Raw genomic sequence first — 20,989 nt, forward strand, 5'->3', positions numbered from 1 at the left:
AATTACACAGAACGGGGCAGAAGAAAGTCCAGAAAATAATAAAGAGCAACAAAAGGGCAGTGTTGGTACTACCATGCTAAATTTAATAAATACTTGAATAAGTTATGTGCATTAGAGACTTGCAGTTTCATATACAATCCTCTTTTGTTCTCTGCATGTGAAACTGCTCATGTTTGTCAAGTTAATTATATTAAAAAGTGTGGGGGGCGGAGAATGGGTTTTGGACTTCTGAACCTTGGCTTAAAATACAAGAATGATAAGCTCCTGGTCAGGGATGGGCTGCTAAGAATGATTTGCCTGGAATTTTGCAAATATAATACAAAAGACTTCAGACTCTGGAGGAAAAGGGAAGGGGGGGGAACAGCCTACAGTTATCCTCTAAGCTAGATACCATAGACAGTAGCTACGATATAGAAAGAATTTACCATTGACAGAATCTTAAAAAGGAACCGACAATGAAATCCATGGCCTCATATGTATAGACACAAACATGAAAAACAAAATATAATGAGCAAAGTGAACTTGAAGTCTTAGTACAAAGAGGCAGATTTGATCTCCAAGGAATCACTGAAACATGATGGGATAGGACTCATGACTATATCTGTGGAAATGTATAACTTATTTAAAAAATAGGAAAGGCAATGGGGAAAATGTCAGAGTTGAATAGCACTGTATATTTAAGAGATAAATTCATGTGAAGAAGTCCAGGAACCCGAAGGGGGGAGCAAGTTGGGAGACAACAGGGACAGAAACAGAAGTGATATCGCCATTGGAGTGTGCTATAGACCCCCTGGACAGAAAGAAGTAATAGATGAGGAGTTTGGTAAACAGATCACAAGTTTAGCATGGAGGCATAGGGGACTTCAATTATCTGGACATCTGGTGAAGGTCTCTCCCTGCCAAAAGCAGAGCATAGAAGCATGATAAAGGATTGGTAGGGGATTTCAATTATCTGAATCTCAGCTGGACATCCCTCTCTCTGCCAAAAGCAGAGTAGCTAATAATTTCCTGGCTTACCTCCATGATAATTTCATCCTTCAAAAAGTAGAAACTAATAAAAGGGAAGAGCTATTGGGGATCCAATTCTCACCAACAAAGAAGGAACTGGTTCCTGGGGTAGAAATGATGGGAACCTTAGGGGGAAAACTCTCATTCCACCTTAGAATTTGATATCAAGAAGGAGCAGAAAGCCAATAGCACTCTGCTACATACCCTAGATTTGGGAAGAGTGGATTTCAAAAGGTTCAGAGAAAATATAGGTGTGATCCCATAGACTAAAATGTTACAAGGAAGTAAGTGTGAGGAGAGGGGAACACCCAAGAATAAAGTATGAATTTATAAAGAGAGAATCTAAAGTGACTGGTGTCGATGCATAGGAAGCCCATTGACCACACTTAAACTTCTATGGAAGATGGAAGCAAAGGCAGGCAACAGAAGATGAATACAAAAGCATGGTATGGTACTTTACAAATTGTGTCAAGCATTCCAAAGCTCAGAGGGTCAACAAGGTATGAATGAAAGGTTGGCCATGCAGCAGTGAGGGCCCCATTGTAGTTAGCATATGTTGATAGTGGAGACAGTTAGCACAATGTCAGGATTTTCCCTCAATAGTATTTGACTGCTCTAAAGGAAGAGGCACAGAGTAGGACTTACTTGGGCAATTTTGAAGATCAGCAGTGTGGGAATTGTGGGAAGGTACAGGGGCAAAGAAGAAGGGGAACATCCTTGAAATGGTCTGTCATACTGCCAGTACTGGGGAGAGATTGAAGACTAGAACCAGGTTAATAGATTGGAAGAAGAGAGATAAACTGAGGTGTTGTACATCATCATCACAGTCAGGAACAGACAGAAGATGAATAAGTGAATGGGAGAAGGAGAATGGAAGGACAAGGCATTTTGGGCCAAGGAATGAATTTCTAGAGTTCAGGACCTTAAGAAGAGTGACAAGTGCATGTGGCAGTGGTATCTAAGGTGTAACCACTTTGGCAGATAGCTGAAACAGAGTGGAGCTCAAGGAACTGGGAGGAAAGGATGTTGCAAGGAAAAACTGAGAAACAATGAGGAAACTTGCTCAAACTGGTGAAGGTACTGGCCCAAGGTCACATACTCAGAAGTTCTAAAGTCTAGAAGGAAACTCTGATGCCAACTAGTTCATGACCTTTCCTCATCTTACAGGTCTTGAGAGCCTAAGTGATTTGTCTAAGGTCACACAGTTTGCAAGTGGCAAAGATAGGATTTGAACTCTGGGCCTCTGACTTAAAATCCAGTACCATTTTCACTTTAGCCCGTCAGCATCAACAGCAATATCCTCAGAGAGTTTAATCTCCCCCTTTTCTTTCAAGCAAAAATATCAACCAAAATCAGAGAAAATTGTGTGAGGAAAGAAAGTAGATATAACTCCCTCAAATGTACCTATTGACGGCTGACAGAAATGAACCCCAGGACTTCCCCAACTAACTTTTTCATATGGGGCCTTGGTATCTCTTTTCAAGGTTTGTTGATGCTTCTCCAAGCTTTCATCCTTCTTCAAGAACTGCAGCAGGATGCACGGTTATCGAGAGTAAAACAATCATTTCAATGTGGCACTATTGCTGAAAAATCCTTTCAAAAGAATTCCCTGTATTATCCCTTTCCAGGCCTACAGCGTTGACTCATAACAGAGGCAGAGTTATGGAAAATGGCCAAATGCACAGTGGAGCCTTGGAGTTATGTAAAAGAGGAGAAAAATACTCTTGATTTTTAAAAAAGTGCTTCCTATATCCTAAATATGACATTTCTAAAATGAATTTAAAAAAATCTATCTTAAGTGTGATCTTAGGCAAATCACTTCCCTAAGGAGGCTTCCTGGTATGATAGAAAAGGGCTGTATCTGGAGTCAGAGGAACTGGGTTTGAAGCGGATATTTCCTAGTACAATGACCTGAGGCAAATCACTTTCCTTTTCTGAACTCATTTCCTCCTATAAAGTGGGGGAGGAGGGAGAGGTTTGAGTTAGACGATCTTTAAGTTCTCTTCTCACTCTAAATCAATGATCCTTGTGTGCCTTAATTTCCATTTTTTGCAAAGCCAAATGGTAGAAGAAGAACCTATTCAATTTAAAAAAAAACATTTCTTGGAGAGCCCACTACAGACAAAGCAGATGAGTAACTCGGTGGTAACTTATCCTGTTAGAGAGATGCTTAGGACACTGAGAGGTTAAGTGACTTAGGAAGGTCACTCAATAAGTGTCAGAGGCAGGATTTGAACCTGGGTCTTCTTGGAGACCTCTATGAACTCCACAAGGCTGCCTGAGATGCCACATTAATAACCCTGGGTTCTCCAAGGCTGAGCTCAGGAAACTCTAGCAGGTGCTCCCATGTTGGAAAGGCTCTGAGAATTTGGTCCCAGTAAGTGACTAGCCTAGTTAAGTACAGAGAGGCTCATCGTCAATGGACCGGCTGCTTGGCGATGCATTCTTTGGCCATAGCAACCCATGTGCCAAATACTGAGGATGCCAAGACAAAAACAAAACAGACTCTGCCCTCCAGGACCTTCCATTCTACTGTAAGCTTCCTCCCAGCTTGACCTTTTTCTCTGCTAGTTGATTCTGGAAACATCCTCAGAAAGGCAAAGGAGCAGGCTCCATTTTTTCAGGATCTGAGCTCTTCCTTCCAATTTCATTTGGCTAGTGAGTGAAATGACTTTGCTGCTTATGAAGGAGTCCCCCATGGACATTTGTTTACATGTGAAGATCACTGCACATAATTGCTGCCTCTGCTTGGGAAAGGCCCAGCTGGGATTAGAAGACGTGTTGCAAGGATCTCAGGAGGTGTGATCACCAGCTACTGCATGAGACCTGGTGCTGCATTTCCGCACACTGGCTACTTCTGCTGGTGGAGCTATCCATCTTCTTCCTTCAAAGAACTGAGATGAAGGGAAATGGCAGCAGAAGTTGTGGGGAGGAGACCATTAGGCTGCAAATAACTTTCACATTTGCTCCAGTTCCGGTGCAGTACTCTCCAAGCCCCCACCCACGACTGTAACCTAACTCATGATTACAATTTCAGCGTTTGCAATGGGGCAGGCCAGAATGGAAATTGGTCATCTACCCAAAGAATTATACGGAAAAACAAAATATATGCCATGTGAATAGAAATGAGAGGTGAAGCTGCCAGAGTCTCTCCCCTATTGATTCAATCCAACAATCACATATTCTTCTAATTTAAAAAATTGAGATATTTTGTTTTCACATCACCTCTATTCCCCAATATATCCTTCCCCCAATCTTCTAGCGACAACCATTCCTTGTACCAAAGAATGATAAAGAATGGGGAAAAGCAGCTCGGCAAAACTAACCAACATATCGATAAAATCTGATCTATGTACCTTGTTCCACATCCATAGTTTCTCACCTACACAGAGCAAGGAGGGAGCTGAATTTCCTCAGCTCTTCTTTGGAGTCAAGCTTGCTCATAATAATACACTATTACAGTTTCTTTGATAATTCCTTTTATATTCTTGCAGCCACTGTCTATTGTTTCCTTCTTTCTATTTCACTTTGTATCTGCGTCCACTTCACTTTGTATCAGTTCATACAAGAGTTCCTACGCTTTTCTGAATTCTTCATATTCCTTGTATCTTATGTGTAGTAATAACTCCTTACATTTACTCACCACAATTTCTTTAGCTGTTCCCATTGTTTCTGTTTCATTGCTACCACCAAAAAAAGTGCTGCTACAACTGGTTTATTGTATACTTCCCTTTCTTTCTGTGGTTAGCTTCCCTGGGGTATATGCCTAGTAATCAAGAAGCATTTGTGAGGTGTCTGTTACTCTGTTTTAAGTGCTAGGGAAAAAGAAAAGAAGCAATTCTGGCCCACAAGGAACTTACCATTTACATGGGGGGCAAGATCCAACTCGTAAAACAGGTCTGTGAATACAAAACATTTGTAAGGTCTTTTTTTCTTTTTGGGGGGGTGGTGTTAATAATTTGGGGGGTGAATTAGGAAAAACCTCACCTAGGAAGTGGCACCTGAGCTGAGCCTTTAAAGGAGCCTTCGGTTTCCAGAGCCAGAGGTAAAAAGGAAAAGTATCCCAAGGATGTAGTGCCAAGGTGTGAAGGCAGAGGGGCAGAAAGTCCTGAAGAGAACCGCAAGCAGGCCAGTTTACTTGGAAGTAACAGTAATGGAAGGGGATGAAATAAAAGAAAAATAGGTGGTAGTCACCTTGTGGAGGGCAGAAAGTAACTGGCTAAGGAGCTTGTATTTCATTCTAGAGGCAACAGGGAGGGGAAAAAATGATTTGGGTTTTTTGTTTTGTATTTTTTTTGGCAGGAGAATGATCTTGGTGGCTGTGTGCTTTAGGAATATTATCCCATCAGTTGTGTGGAGGATGGGTTGGGCAGGGGAGAGAAGAGAAATGAGGCAGGGGGGTAATTTAGAATTAATTATTTTTGTCTGCGAATCCACCCCTCCTCCAAATTTCCCTATTTCTGTTGAAGGCACTATCATCCTTCCGATCACCTGGGTTCACAACCTTAGCATTATCTTTGACTCCTCCCTTTCCCTCATCCCATGTTATATCAGTTGCCAGATCATGCCTTTTCTACCTTCTCAACATCTCTCAAATCTATTCTATTCTCTCTCTCTTTTAAATTTATTTATTTAACTTTTAACTTCATTTTCACAAAATTTTGGGTTCCAATTTTTTCCCCATTTATCCCCTCCCCCACCCCAAAACACTGAGCATTCTAATTGCCGCTATCACCAATCTGCCCTCTCTTCTATCATCCCTCCCTTCCCTTGTCCCCATCTTCTCTTTTATCCTGTAGGGCCAGATAACTTTCTATACCCCGTTACCTGTATTTTTTATTTCCTAGTAGCAAGAACAGTACCAGACAGTTGTTCCTAAAACTTTGAGTTCCAACTTCTCTTCATCCCTCCCTCCCCACCTATTCCCTTTGGGAAGGCAGGCAATTCAATATAGGCCATATCTGTGTAGTTTTGCTAATGACTTCCATAATAGTCATGTTGTGTAAGACTAACTATATTTCCCTCCATCCTATCCTGCCCCACATTGCTTCTATTCTCTCTTTTGATGCTGACCCTCCCCAAGAGTATTGACTTCAAATTGTTCCCTCCTCCCATTGCCCTAGGGGGGTAATTTAGGCAGCTGGGGAAGTAAGTAGTCTAGGGGAAAGGTGGTGAAGGTCTAAACTCTGTGAAAGAAGGGGATGGATGTGAGAGATGTTATGGAGGTGGAATTGATGACTTTGCACCTGACTGGATATGAAGGCAGGGGAAGGGTCATAGAGGAGGACAATGATGATGATGACAATGAAAACTGGCATTTATGTAGCCCTTTAAGGTTGACAAAGTGCTTTACAAATATGATCTCATTTAATCCTCATAGCAACTCTGGGAGGTAGGTCCTCTTATTATCCCCATTTTATAGATTAAGAAACTGAGGCAGGCAGCAGTTAAGTGACTTGCCCAGGGTCACATAGCTAGTGTCTGAGAAGGGATTTGAACTCTGGTCTTCCCAACACTAGGCCCAGCACTCTAAGCACCACATCATGTAGATATGAGACTTGGGTAATGGAGTAGTGGTGTCATTAACAGAAATAAAGATATTGGGAAAAGGGATAGGTTCAGGTGAGAGATATGAACCCCATGTTGGAATGAATGAATTAAAATGAATTCATGGAATGAATCCATGAATTTGAGATATCCAGGGATATCCAGGTGATGAATTTCTTTCAAACCTTCTTTACTACTTGTTCATGTTCATTCAGTAAAAATCAGTATTTGTGCTTAAATTATACTAAAAAAGTAGAATTTTTCTTAGAGAGTGACTCTACATGTCTCTCTCTCTCTCTCTCTCTCTCTCTCTCTCTCACACACACACACACACACACACACACACACACACTATATATATATATATATATATATACATGTATATATATGTTTATGTTTCTAAAGGAACTGGGATACAGTGGGAAGAACACTGGCTTTGAATTGCAGCTCTTGTCGCTTATCACTTGTGTATTCTTGGGCCTTTCACGCAACCTTTCTGGGAGTTATTTTCCTCCTCAATGAAATGAGGAAGGAGGTTATTAGACTTGAGGATCTCTAATGTTGCTTTCAGCCAGGTAAGTATGTGCACGTATAATCCCTTGTGCTCATACTCACAGTTTGGGGACTCAACCTGTGATTTCATTGGCCTAGAAGAGAATGCCAGTTAAGGAAGCTTTCTCTACCAATTCACAACAGCACTTGCTCTGCAATTTACAATCCAAGGGAGTAGCTTGGGGCAGTGTGAGTTTAAGTAACTTGCTCAGAGCCACACAGCCAGGATGGGTCAAAGGCAGGATCTGAACACAGGGCTTCCTGACTCCAAAGCCAGCTTTCTAGCCATGATATCACCCTGCTTCTCCTATATGTGTGCATTAGACACATTTACGTATTTTGTAAAGCTTTTCCCACTTTAATGTAATGTGACTTACTGCAGATTAAATCCAGACTTAGGATCCAAGAGCACCTTTCTGTCTTTGGGTTTCACCAGTGTTCTAGAAGGTAGGACTTGGGTCAATTATCTCCCTTCTTTTCCTCCCACTAATTCAGGTAACTCATTTATAAAAGGTTCTATGGCCTTTTTTCATAAAAGTGCTTAAGAACTTCTAAAAGAAAAAGGATGAGTTACTGATTAGCTTAAATATATCATTGCTCTTAACAAATGATGATAAAAAGAGATTATGCTTAGAAAAAAAAAGAAATGTTAGCTATTCAGTCATCGTGAAATGAAAACCCTTAGAATAGTAAAGGCAAATTGGCTACTTGAATCAATTCAGCTCATGAGGCCAGTCTGTCACCATGGTGGTAGGAAAGGGAAGGAAAGAAAAAGGAAGGAAGGAAGGAATAAGTATTAAGAACCTACTATGTGTCAGATATTATGCTAAGGCTTTACAAATATCTCATTTAATCCTCACAACTCTGAAATTATTATCCCCATTTTACAGTTTAGGAAACTGAGGCAAACAGATGTGAAGTGACTTGGTCAAAGTCACACATCTAGTCAGTAACTGATCTGATTCCAGCATTCTATCCACTACACCATGTTGCCTCTCAAGAAATACACAATTGTCCGGTTAGTCTCAAATCCAAAGTTTACGTTTTGGCAACTAGACTATAAAGCTGTGAAGCCCGGTGGCAGCGTACTCTTAAACAGTCATCATAATGATGGACTGGAGCTAAGCAGAAGAAGCCTAGAGGGAAATGGGAAACCTTTTCTCCATGCTTCATATAGGTGAAGAGCAGGACCCTTCAGAATGAAAGGAGAAAGAACAGGAATGATAGCAGCCAAAGTCTGAAATCTGGGGCACTAGAGACAAATCTAAAAATGATGGGCAGTTGGAAGAAAGAGTACTTGCTTAAGTCTTTTTTTGGGGGGGGGGCAGAATGAATCAGGACAGGGGTGTCCAAGATTATGCTCTTTTCAGGATAGGGGATTCCCAGTGTGAAAATCCCCTCTAGCAAGTACAAATCGGTAATTTCTCATCTTAGAAAATTGCCTGGAGTCACAGAGAAATTCTGAGACTTGGCCATGGTCATACAGTTAGTATGTTGGTAGAGTCAGATTTTGAACTCAGATCGTCCTGGCTCCAAGGTTAGCCCTATCTCCACTATGTCATGCTGCCTCACTTGCCAAAATAATTCAGCTTAAAGGGGAAGAAAGTTGCCTCAGTATCTCTTAGCTAGCTGAATAAGGCTTAGACTCTGGGCGGGGTATGTCAATGTTTTCCTCTTGGCTCCAAATTACATCCTGTGCGGGTTCAAGGACAGGAAACTGGAAGCTTCAAACGTTTTGGGGAGATGAGAATTAAATGGCTGACAAATCCTAGAATTTGGCATACTGTCCTTCCTGTGCCTTTTCCCCCATCTTTGGCCTTGGACCTCTTCATCCCACGCCTCTGTCTTTGGGCTCTGCTCCTCCCTGAGCCTAGCCAAGAGAGAAGGAAATCAAGACTTTTTTTTTCAACACCTCTGTTCTCCAGTTCATGCCCCATATGGCCTCCAAATATTTCTAAAGCCAAGTTCTGACCTGGTCATTCCCTTGTCCAAGAAGGCCCGCTAGCTTCTGAGACTGTCTCCAGGGTCAAATACAAACTCCTGGAGTTGCATTGAAATCCTTCCTAATCTGGCTGCAGCCTCTTTCACAGCATAATTTCACATTCCTTCCCCGCATCCACTGTGTATTCTAACCAAACATTTTGGACCTCAGTTCTCTTCTTGGTAAACTGAGGTGCTTGGGTTAAAGTGACCTCAAAGGTCACTACTACTGGATGTGATCATCTCAGTCTTGGAACTGGAGGCTAGTGATCGAAATGTAAATTCAGTTCAGTTCACCCAGCTGAACCCTCTCAGAAAAATCACTTTGTATTTAGATAGCACTTAGTTTGTATCTGTATTTCTATAGTATTTAGCTTGTATCTGCATTTATATAGTTTTTAGTTTATATTTGTATATACATAGTATTTCATTTGTATCTATATATATACATAGTATTTAGTTTGTATCTATATATATATACATAGTATTTCATTTGTATCTATATATATACATAGTATTTAGTTTGTATCTATATATACATAGTATTTCATTTGTATCTATATATATATACATAGTATTTCATTTGTATCTATATATATACATAGTATTTCATTTGTATCTATGTATACATAATACTTAGTTTGTATCTGTATATACATAATTTAGTTTGTATCTTCCCTATCAGAACATAAGATCCACAAGGGCAAGAGAACTGTTTTCCTACGGCTATGTTTTTGTATCCTTGGCACCTAGCACTGTGGTTGGCCTGGTTTTTGTTTGTTTGCCATTGTTTTGACTGGAGATGTGATTTCATTTTTACAAAGCTACCGGAAGAGAGAATTCCCTCTACTAGTTCAGATTAGCACCTTGTCTGAGAGATGCCTGATGCGCTGAGAAATTAAGTGACTTGCCCAGGGTCATGCAGCCAGTAATTGTCAGAGGCAAGACTTGAACCCAGTTCTTTCTGACTCTGAGGCCAGCTCTCTAGCCAGTACACCGTGCTGCCTTTTACCCATCACAGAGTGGGCAATTAAATGCTTACTGAATTGAATGTGCATTTCCATTATTACCCTCAAAGTCTAAGTCGGAGAGTTTCCAATAATAATAATAGCTACCATTTATGTACCACTAAAGCAAAGTGCTTTCAATGTATTGTTCCATTTGATTTGGTAGGGAACACAGAGGTCATTTAAGCCCATGCCTTTAATTTTACAAAAGAGAGAACTGAGGTCCAAAATGTCTAAATGACATGCCCATTGTTACGTAGCTGGTTGATGGTGAACCTAAGTTAAGAATGAAAACTCCTAGTCTTTTCCAATTCCTCCATAGCCTCCCTGTAAAATGAAGGGGATTAGACTAGATGGCCACTGAGGTCTTTTCCAACTCCAGGGCTCACATCCTGTGAGTAGGAGTTGATGTTTCCTTCTCCACTCAAGTCTTCCCTCATGGCCTCCTCTGCTGTCTCCTCAGGCTATAGAGGGGATGCTGGGTTCTCCAAGTTTACACTGAGAGAACATAAGCTGAGCAAGTTATACCAATATTTAAAAGGTTTGGAATATTGTGATAGATGATGTATTTGCTGTCCTTGGACCAGCCTAATTATGTATGACTGTTGTTTAGTCATTTCATTCATGTTCAACTCTTCCTGATCCAATTTTGGGTTTTTTAGGCAAAGATACTGGTTTACTATTTACTTTTTCAAGTCATTTTACAGATGAGGAAACTGAGGCAAACAGCGTTTAAGTGACTTGCCCAGGATCACTTAGCTAAGAAGTATCTGAGACCAGACTCAGGAAGACAGGTCTTCCTGACTCCAAACCCAGCACTCTGTTCACTGCAGCATTACCTAGCAACCCTTACTTATGTGTAGTGACACTGAAAGGTTAGGTACGTAGTGATGGGTTTTGAGGTATTTTTTGGGAGGTTCCTATTGATCATATGCTTATGCCAACCTTGATGGCACATGCCAGGAGGTTAGGTGCACTGAAGGGGTTGTGAATGGAAAAAGTTTAAGAAACCCTGAGTTAGAGCACTGCAGGTTTGGAAGTCAACAAGGCCTACCCAGGATTTGGTGTGTGACAAAGAACAAGTCACTTCCTTTTCTCAAGCCTCAATCTCCTCTGCCACATGAGGGTGTTGAACCAAATGACTTCTCTGAACCTCAGTTTCTTCCTCTGTAAATTGCGGGGTTGACCTAGAGAGCCTCTGAGGTCCTTCAGCTCTGTGATCCTATAATCCATCCTATGATTTCATCTAGCAAGACCTAGAGTTGGAGGCTAGAGTTGTAATGAAGGTATAGGTCTAGTTTCTTCAAGTACCAAGGTTATTTGGTAATTTTAGTTGTACATATATGCATAATATGAAGTCATATGGAGTTATAGATATTTATGTATACATAGTTATAACAAGTTAATATAATCTGTACTCACCTACCCATCCAGCCCCACCAGTGTGCTGCCTATGCTTGCTGGCCTGTCAGACCCAGGAAAAAGATTCTTCTCATCTTTCCTTGCTGCAGGAGCCACTTCTGAGTCTCTCCCCTTTTGTCTGGAGCCACCAAACAATCTCATCTCCTGCTCTCAGCAGCTCTGACCTGTGACTTCCATCCTTGTGCTCAAAGCTTCTGGTTGCCAGGGTGACAGTTAAATGGGGGTGGTACCAAAATATTATTTACACCTTTAAATTTCCCATAATGACAGGGCAAACAGCAACTTCAGTAGTCCATTTATCTAAATTGTGGGGCTTTGCTTTCCTGACGTGAAAAGGAAGGGTTGGCCCACCTATATTCGGGATCTCATTATGTGAATGCCTTTTGTTTTTCCTCCTAAAAGGAAAGAAAAACAACCAAGAAAGGGGAAGGGAGGGAAAGGGAGAGGGAGAGAGAGAATAGAGAGGAAAGCGAGAGAGAGGAGAAAGAAAAACAGAGAGAGGACGGAAGGGGAGGGGAGAGACAGAAGAGAGGAGAGAAAAAGAGAGAGAGGAAAGAGAGGGAGGGAGAAAGAGAAGGAAAGAGGGGAAGAGAAAGACAGAGGAAGAGAGAAAGGTGTGTGTGTGTGTGTGAGAGAGAGACAGAGAGAGAGACAGAGAGAGAGACACAGAGAGAGAGAGAGAGAGAGAGAGAGAGAGAGAGAGAGAGAGAGAGAGAGAGAGAGAGAGAGAGAGAGAGAGAATGAACCTAAATGGTATATGTGTTGGATTTGGATTAAAATTCTTTCTCTGCTGCTTGCTGTTGGTGTCATTTTGGGCAAGTCACTTCTCTCTGGGCTTTGGTCTCTGTAAAATAAAGGAGATGGACTAGAGAGATTCTAAACTCCCTTCGAGCTCTAGAGTTGGAGCTATGGTCTACGAGTCCATGTGTGCCCTTGGGCAAGTCTCTCTCCTCTGGGTAGCCTCAGTTTCCTCTCTGTGAAATGAGGGGGCTGGGCAGAATGGCCTCTGAGGTCCCTTCAGTTCTAGGATCTTATGGGTGGCTTCTCTTTCATGGTTTACAGGAAAGTATTCTTTCCAACGAATCCTAGAAGAGGCAGGCGGAGGAGTAGAGCCATAGGAAAAAACCAGAGGGATTCCAATCAGGGGGAACATAATGGCCCGCTAGGAGTAACCCAGACTTTGAGAAAGTCCTTGAAGAGGGATGCAATCCAGCCTTCAGAAAAGAAGAGAAGACTCCTGAGCTTTAAGGGGCTGGGATTTCTTCCCAGATTTTGACCCTTGGCTAACCTGGTAAAAAAAAAAACAAACCTCTTGGACACACTGTCATCAACGGCTTGCACCAAAATAACTGAGAAGGCCCCTTGAGACTTAACTATCCATTGCTTACAATGAGAAAGAAAGCCTTAATTACTTAAAAATAAATTGTTCAAAGTATACACAAGTACATCTCAATGAAAAAGCAAAAGGTGAATAAAATGATGCAATTGAACAAAAATCCACATAGAGTCATAGCACGTGGGAGCCAGGGGAAACTTTAGAGATCGGAAAGTTCAACCCTCATTTCACAGATGAAAATGAGGTTCAGAAAAGGGGAAATTGATTTGTTCAAAGTCATTCAGCTAATAAGTGACAGAGCTGGGACTCAAACTCAGGTTTCAACTCTCCACTTAATCCTTACCTCATTCCATAATGTTGCCTCCGTTATGGTCTTTTCTTTAAAAAAAAGTATTGGTGCTCTTAAAAAAAGCATTCCTATGACTTACATCACGTATGCTACCAGAGGACAGGAAATGTTTCATTTTTGTGGTTTTGTTCCCAGCTCCCAACACAGTGCTTGGCACAAAGTAGGTGCTTAATAAATGCTCATTGAATTAATGAATTGTTTTCCAATGCCTCTTCCTCTCTATCCTCCAAAACCCTTCTTTGTAACAAAGAAATACAACTAAGCAAAAAAATTGACACGCTCACAATTTACTTTTTCTGCCAGAGGCAAACATTTAGTGGTTTTGTCAGTTCCTTTAGCCCCAAAGGGTTACTCATTTAACAACCATTGATGAAACAACTATTTTGTGCAGTCCTGTGCTAGGCACTGGGGGAGTTGCAGAAATCAAGATAGTTCCTGCCCTCAGTGAGCTTATATTCTAATGGGGGATAAGGCATGTATCTGAATATCTAAAACAGATGTGCTTGAGCTTTTAAGAATTGTGAGGAGAAAGATGCATAGGGACAAGAAATTGCTGATGGTATTTGAGAGGTCGCTCGAATGTAGCAGGAGCAAAGGGGTAGAAAGGTAGCATGAAGGAAGATTGTGGAGGACCTCAAATGCCAGGCTGAGGAATTTGAACTTGCTTCAAGAAGCAATAGAGAGCCTCCAAAGGCTATTGAATGGTGGGGTGACCCTGGTTCCACTCTTTGTTTTAGAAGGAACAGTGTGGAAGTGGCTGAGGATGAGCAAGAAGGGAGACGGGAGGCTGGAGATAGGGCTGTTCCGGCATCAGCATCCAGAAGCCCACATCTGGCAGTCTCTGAGGTTCCCTCTGCCAAGAATGACAAGCGGTCGCCCTGTGGCCATTTTCCAGATGTTGCTTTTTCCACCCAGGAGACCCCAGGTTCCCTTTGGAGGTGGAACAGCCCTGTCCCACTATGGCTGTGGCCAATCCTGGTGGGGTTTTTATGAAGCCCAGTACAGCTCCCAACCTCCTCTCCCTCCCCTCCCCACATTCTGCAGTGCCCCGTGACCGAGCGTTGGCTGCATTTCAGTGGGAGAAGATGAAAGGCGCCACAGAACTGTGATTACTCCTTAGTACTACTTAGTACGATTTCTCCTGCACTCCATTATGGCTTTCTCAGCAGGCTTCTGATGCTGGAGCTTTCCATTAGGCCCTTTTGTGTTATGGCCACCCAGATTTTCAAATCCATTCGCCCCCACCTCTTCAGTGCCTTCTACATTCCTTTTTTTCTCTCCCAGTTGAGAGGTGAGTCAGCCACTCCCTGGGTGCAGAATAATTCAGATGGGATCAGACTCTGCCAGATTTGGACATGGCTCCCCAATACACTGATTCCTCAGTTCAGATGACAGAAGTAATCTTCTTTACTGGCCTTCCCTCCAGCACAGCACTGGCTGCTACAGGATATAAAGTATGGATGACCTGGCTGGTGAGACAAGTCTCTCTCTTTTTCTTTCTTTTTTGGGAGGTGGGGGGGTGGCAAGAGCAGACTTGCTCAAGTAGCTGGTAAGGGTGAAGGAGCCTTCATTTGAATACCTTCAATATGAAGGTATCCAAATGTACATACCTTGGGGATGGTCTAGGCTCTTTAAAAAAAGATTTTTATTGATTTTGGGGGGTTTATGCAATAATCACTTCTTTATATACCCCTCTTGCATTGTAACAGAGAAGAAGAAAAAAAAACACAATTAAGTAAACTAAATTGACACAGGACAGCAACCTAATACTGTATGTGATATTCAGCACTCATAGTTCCCCACCTCCTCAGTGGAAGGACAGAAATAGATAAGGCCAAGATTGGTGATTATCATTACCCAGCATTAGGCTTTGGCTGACTGTTCTTTTTATTTACATGCTGCAGTTATTGTATACCTCTTTTTCTGGTTTTGCTTTCTTTAGTCTACCCCAGTTCCTATAGATCTTTCCATGTTTCCTTGACATTTTCACATTTATCATTTCTTCCGGGGTAAAAACATTCCATTCCATTCCATTCATATGCCACAATTTTTCTCTGGACATGGCGTGGGGGTGAGGTGGGGCTCTCTTTTGATAGGCTTTGGCCAAAGTAAGACTCCATTTGGATCCACAGAGACATTGGCTGTATTTTTGCATTTTTGTCTCCTTGATTTCTCTCCCTCCAGGAGCCCAGATGCAGAGCTGGCAGGAAGAATCCTTCACCTTCTTTGTAGCTTGAACAGCAGACTCAGGGTTAGGAGAGATCTGAAATTCCATCTCTGATATTTCCTGGGCAAATCATTTGACTTCTCTAAACCTCAGTTTCCTCATTTGTCAAAAACTAGACCATTGTCTATTAAGGATAAAAGGGAAGTTGTAAACTTGGGTTTCAAAACTTAATTTTACAAGTACAAGATTCAATAATCTAATTTAACCAACATTTATTAAGCACTTAGTATGTTCCAGGGACTATGCTAGGTATGGAGACAAAAAGATTAAAAACAGAACAGTCCCTGCTCTCAAGGGGTTTGCAATTCACTGGTGGAGGTATGTTTAGCCATCAATTTCTCTGAAAATGATCTCGGTTTTTTAGTGCATGACAAGTTCAATGCAAGTCAGCAGTGTGACATGGCAGCCAAAACAATTTATATGATTTGGATTGTACTGATCGGGGCTCAGTGGTCAGAACCTGGGAGGTAACAGTTTTGATCTTGGTCAGATCATATCTGAATAATTGCCTTCAGTGTTGGGCAGCCCAATTTAGGAAGGACATTGATGAGCTGGAAAGTGTCCAGAGGAGGGCAATGAGTTTGGTGAAGGACCTAAAGTTCATTGCCATCTGAGTATTGGTTAAAGGGACTGGAGACATTTAATCTCTGAAAGAGAAGACTCTGGAGGAAAAGGGGAGCTGTCTTCAAGTATTTGAAGAATAGACTCATTCAGAACCAGAAAGGATGGAAAGCAGTTTCCAGGAGGCCACATTTGGCTGGATGTAAGTAAGCAAATCACCCTCAGGATGAGAGCTGTCTCTGGAGGTAGTCACTCCCTCCCCATCACCAGAGGTCACCAAGCAAAGCTGGGTGACCACATGGTGGGACTGTTTGGCAGGGCTTCTTTTTGAGGTATGGGAGAGAGGAAGCACATGACACAGCGGAGACCATACTGGACTTGGAGTCAGGATGAGCTGGGTTCAAATTCTGTCTCAGGCACTTACTAGATATGTGACCTTGGGCAAGTCACTTCCCCTCTCTGGGCCTCAGTTTCATCATCCATAAAATGGAGATCATTATAAGCACCCACCTCCTAGGCATATCAATTGAGTTCATGTATTCAGAGCTCTTTATAAACCTTAAAGAGCTATTAGAAATGGTAGTTACTACTACTACTGCTACTACTACTACTACTACTACTACTACTACTACTACTACTACTACTACTACTACTACTACTACTACTAGCACAATCACCACTACTCCTACTCTTACTCCTACAGGTTGGGTTACATGATCTCAGAGGTCCCTTCCAATTTTGAAATTCAATGATTTTGTGAAAATGGGATGATAATAATATCTCTGCAGTATCTATTATAGAGGATTGTTATGAGGCTCACATACCTTAAAGTGCTATGGCAATGTTGGCTAATATTATCACTGAGCACAAAGTATGAACTCTGACTCTAATGTAGGGAGACTGAATTGATATCAAACAAGCCAGCCCTTAACCACCCTCAAAGCGGGCAGACAGCTAGTTGGTGCAGTGGCTAGTGCACTGGGCAGGAAGTCCTTAGTTCAAAGCCAGGCTCAGATACTTGCTAACTGTGTGACCCTGGGCAAATCACTTGACCTCTCTCTCTCTCATTTTCCTTATCTGTAAAATGGGGATAATAAGAGCATCTACCTTCCGGGGTTGTTGTGCGGATCAGATGAGATTGTCTTTGTTAAGTGCCTAGTACATAGGAGGCACTAATAAATACTTGTTCTTTCCCTCAAAGGACAGGAAGAACATGCCATAGGCCATGACAGTCTCCTAAAATGGAGTCTGTCGGTGGATGAAACCATTACAGCATTGCTGAAATCAGTTTGTAAGGCCACATTGAGTGTGGGGCTGGGGGAAGGCAATGGCACTCATTCTGATGTTGGTGCTCCAGTTTGTTTGTTACAAAATCATCCCCCTCTGAGATGAATAGAAACATGAGAACAAGTTGAAGAGATGGCAGAAGGAGGGTTTAAAAAGGATATGGATAGACAAGGATAGAAACCAGTTGAGAAACTTGAAGGCTGAAAGAAGGATGGTAGAAATGACTCAAGATCCATTTGTTCTACCTTAAGCTAAGTAAGTAACAAAAGGTCAGACACTTGGAGGCTCAGACTGGGAAACTCACACTGAGCTAATGGCACCCAATTCCCTGAAATTGATTTAAGAACTATTTTTCTTCTTCCAGAGAGTTGCCAGCATCAAGTCTAAGGACAAGTAAATGACCACCAGCTTGGGCCAGATCTTACTGCAGAGGATCAATTCACTGGAAAGAATTCTTTCCAGAAGGTCAATGTTTGACCTGGCAGAGAAGCAAACAATATCAGTAGTAAGGCAAAGGATTCCAACTGGACATTTTGGTGAGTGTCCAATCTTACCATCTCCTTTCTTTGAAAAGCTACATGTTTGTTCATCTTTCTGGATTTTTCCCTGTATGAAATAAATTCTCATTAAGCACTGATAACTAAAAACCTTGATCAGGGCCAACAATATTACAGGGTGGTGGCTAGAGGATTGGTCAGCCTTGCAGTCAAATCCTAGTTCTCACATGGGCTCGCTGTTTGTCTGTGGGTAAGTCACTTAACCTCCATGTGCTCCAGACAATTCTCTAAGATTCTAAATTAGTGGAAAGAGCACTGTATGAGAAATCAGAGGATATGGGTTCAAATCTTAGCTCTGCTGGTGAATGCCTATATGACTTTGGGCAAATTTCCCTCCTTGGGCCCCAGGTCCTTCATATGTAAAATAAGGAGATTGTACTGAATGACCACTCTGGTTCCTTTAGACTCTAAGTCTATGATCCTACTATGCACCGTCCTTCACAGCCTAGGTGAAACGTCATCTCTAAAGTCCCTTACAGTTCTAGAGCTTTGATCCTATGTGTGGCCTTAGGAAAATCATGTAATCTCTGAGGGCCTCAGTTTCCTCATCTGTAAAATGAGGAGGTTGGACCAGGTAGGCTACAAGGTCCTTTCCAGATGCTCCAAGTCTATGAGATATTATCCAACTCAGTGGAGGGAGTTTCCCCTACACTGATGAAATCATGGTTCTAGACCAAATTTTAAAAAATCCATAGTAATCACTATCATTTACTTATATAGCAATTTCAGGTATGCAAAGCCTTTATAGACACGATCTCATTGGAGCTTCATAAGGATTCTGAGACCCTGGGTCTCAGGTGTGTGGTGTGTGCTACAGGTATTATTCTGCTAGTTGTACCAATGAGGAAATCGAGGCTCAGAGAAGTTGTAACTTGCCATGGGCATGGAAGTAGTAGAGGCAGGATTTGAATCTGGGTCTTTTGGCCTCCAGGATCAGCATGCCATGTACTCCATCCCATTTACTGGAATTGTTTTGCACACAGCTTTTCTCAGAAAAGAGGCAAATGACAAGAGGAGCTGAGATGAAGGATCCAGTAAAATGAAACAAACCAAGACAAAGCTCACATCCGGGGGATGTCCTGGGGTCAACACTGACTCAACTCAGTTTCCTGCACTTTCAAGCTCAACACTGACCAAATTGTATCAGAAGAACTGACTTTGAACATGAAGACTCTCAAGCTGGTGGGCTTGGCCAAGTGACTACGCTGGTGGGGTGGGGGACAGATGGGGAGGATGGGGGGGAGGTGCATTGCCCATCAGCCAGCATGGCAGCCCAAGATAGAGGGGAAGCAGGCCAGTGCCTGCCCTGGACCAATAGGGATTGGGTCCATCCTTGCTCCTTACCATTTCCTCATTGCCAGCTGCCTCAGTTTTATGGGATTTTTCAATCTGTCGATACAATCATTCATTAAGCACCTGCTCTGAGCTAGGCACTGCACCTACAAAGACGATAAATAAACATTCCTAGCCTTCAGGGAGCTGACATTTTTAGGGTCCTTGAGGGCAACCTTTTGACTGATTCTAAGTTTTGCGGACCAAAGCCTTTTATTAAGGGGGTTTGTTCTGTGAAGTTTGGATTGAGTCAAAGGGTCACACATGAGGACCTCAAGGGCCACAGTGGCCTTGAGGCCACAGGTTCCCCACCCTTGTTTTAAGGGAAGACCACATGTCCAAATAAAAATGAATAATAACTTAAACTTCAGTAAGACCACTTTAGGAACACCCTGGATACACACACACACACACACACACACACACACACAAACACACACATATACCTGTTCACTCTCTCTATATAAACAACGTTTTGTGTGGGGGGTTACTAGCAGTTAGGGAGAGGGAATCAAGAAAGGTGTCATGTAGAAGGTGGTGCTTGAACAGAGTTTGGAAGGTAACTCAGGATTCTAAAAGGTGGTGGATGCATTCATACATAACTGATATTAATTGCTTACCATTTTAGGAAGGGGGAGGGGAGGGAGGGAGAAAAATTTGGAACCTAAATGCTTGTAAAAATGAATGTTAAAAATTGTCTTTCATATCATTGGAAAAAAAATAAAGGGTGATACATTCCATGCAAAGTGGACAGCCTCTTCAAAGAGAGGAGATGGCAGATGGAATGCTGTAAGTAAAGAACAGAAAAAAAGGTCACTCTGGCTGGAATGTAAAATATGATAACATATAATAAAACTACAAAAATGACTAGATTGGAACCCTAGAGGAAGAACTTTACATGTCCAGCAGGGGAGTTTGTATGGAACCTTAGGGAGCCATTGGAGTTTACTAAGCAGGGGAGTGGCATGGTCAGATCTACGCTTTAGGAAAATCAGCTAAGTGAAGGATCAGTTGGGGTGGGGAGAGTCTTGAGGCAGGGAGTCCAATTAGGAGCCTATTACAACAATCTAGGGGAAAAGTGATGAAGGCTTGTGCTAGGGCTATTGATGTGGGAATGGAGAGAAGGGGATGGATGCTAGAGATACTACAGAGGTAGAATCAACAATACCTAGTAATTGGACATGTGTGGGTGGGAAGAGAGGGAGGAAAAGAGTCAAGGATGACTCATGCTGTGAACTTGGGTGACTGGAAGCTCTGGGACCACTCCGATCCTACCCCTCCTTCTTCAGCTTCATTAAATCTTTCCTGAGACATAGCAATAGCAGTTCATATTCATTCTTCCCCTTTCTTCAGTATTCTTGATGCAAGCCTCTCATGGAGTTGTGAAGGATAAGGTATAGGGAATTGGAGATGGAAGTTGAGGGTGGGGTGGGGTGTAAGGAATGCACTGAGGAGTATCACATTTTCTCTTGTTTTCAATTCTCTTTCTGAGAATGTCCAATGTTTTGGGCTCCTTTGGTGAGTCATTTGAGAAGTGAGACATCAACAACCCTGGCTTAAATCCCATCCCTAGGCAACCTATAAATGGGATTCAAAAAGTGATCGAGGGACAGACTCAACATAATTTGCTACTGTAAAAGTCCTCTCCTGCCTTTCTTCCGCTAGAGCTAGACTATTACCATTCACATCAACCCCTCAATGTCACAGGCCCAAATATAATAAATAATGTCTGAAAGGGTGTTATTGGGCCTGGTGCCCCCCAAAGTAATACTTTTCATTGGAGATGCACATCAGATGGGTGTTGGGGATTATGAGAAATAGTGG

General features: G+C 42.2%; 1 long non-coding RNA gene across 1 annotated transcript; it reads left to right on the forward strand.

Annotated features, from left to right (window-relative positions):
- The first annotated feature begins 13,900 nt into the window (after nt 1–13,900).
- On the forward strand, nt 13,901–19,796 carry LOC140515329 (uncharacterized). The gene is made up of 3 exons (XR_011970946.1): nt 13,901–14,673; nt 17,641–17,812; nt 18,817–19,796. It is a non-coding gene; the product is annotated as an uncharacterized lncRNA (long non-coding RNA).
- The last annotated feature ends 1,193 nt before the right edge of the window (nt 19,797–20,989 follow it).

Source organism: Notamacropus eugenii, chromosome X (genome assembly GCF_028372415.1).
Source record: "Notamacropus eugenii isolate mMacEug1 chromosome X, mMacEug1.pri_v2, whole genome shotgun sequence".
In the NCBI taxonomy this organism is placed as follows: Eukaryota; Metazoa; Chordata; class Mammalia; order Diprotodontia; family Macropodidae; genus Notamacropus; species Notamacropus eugenii.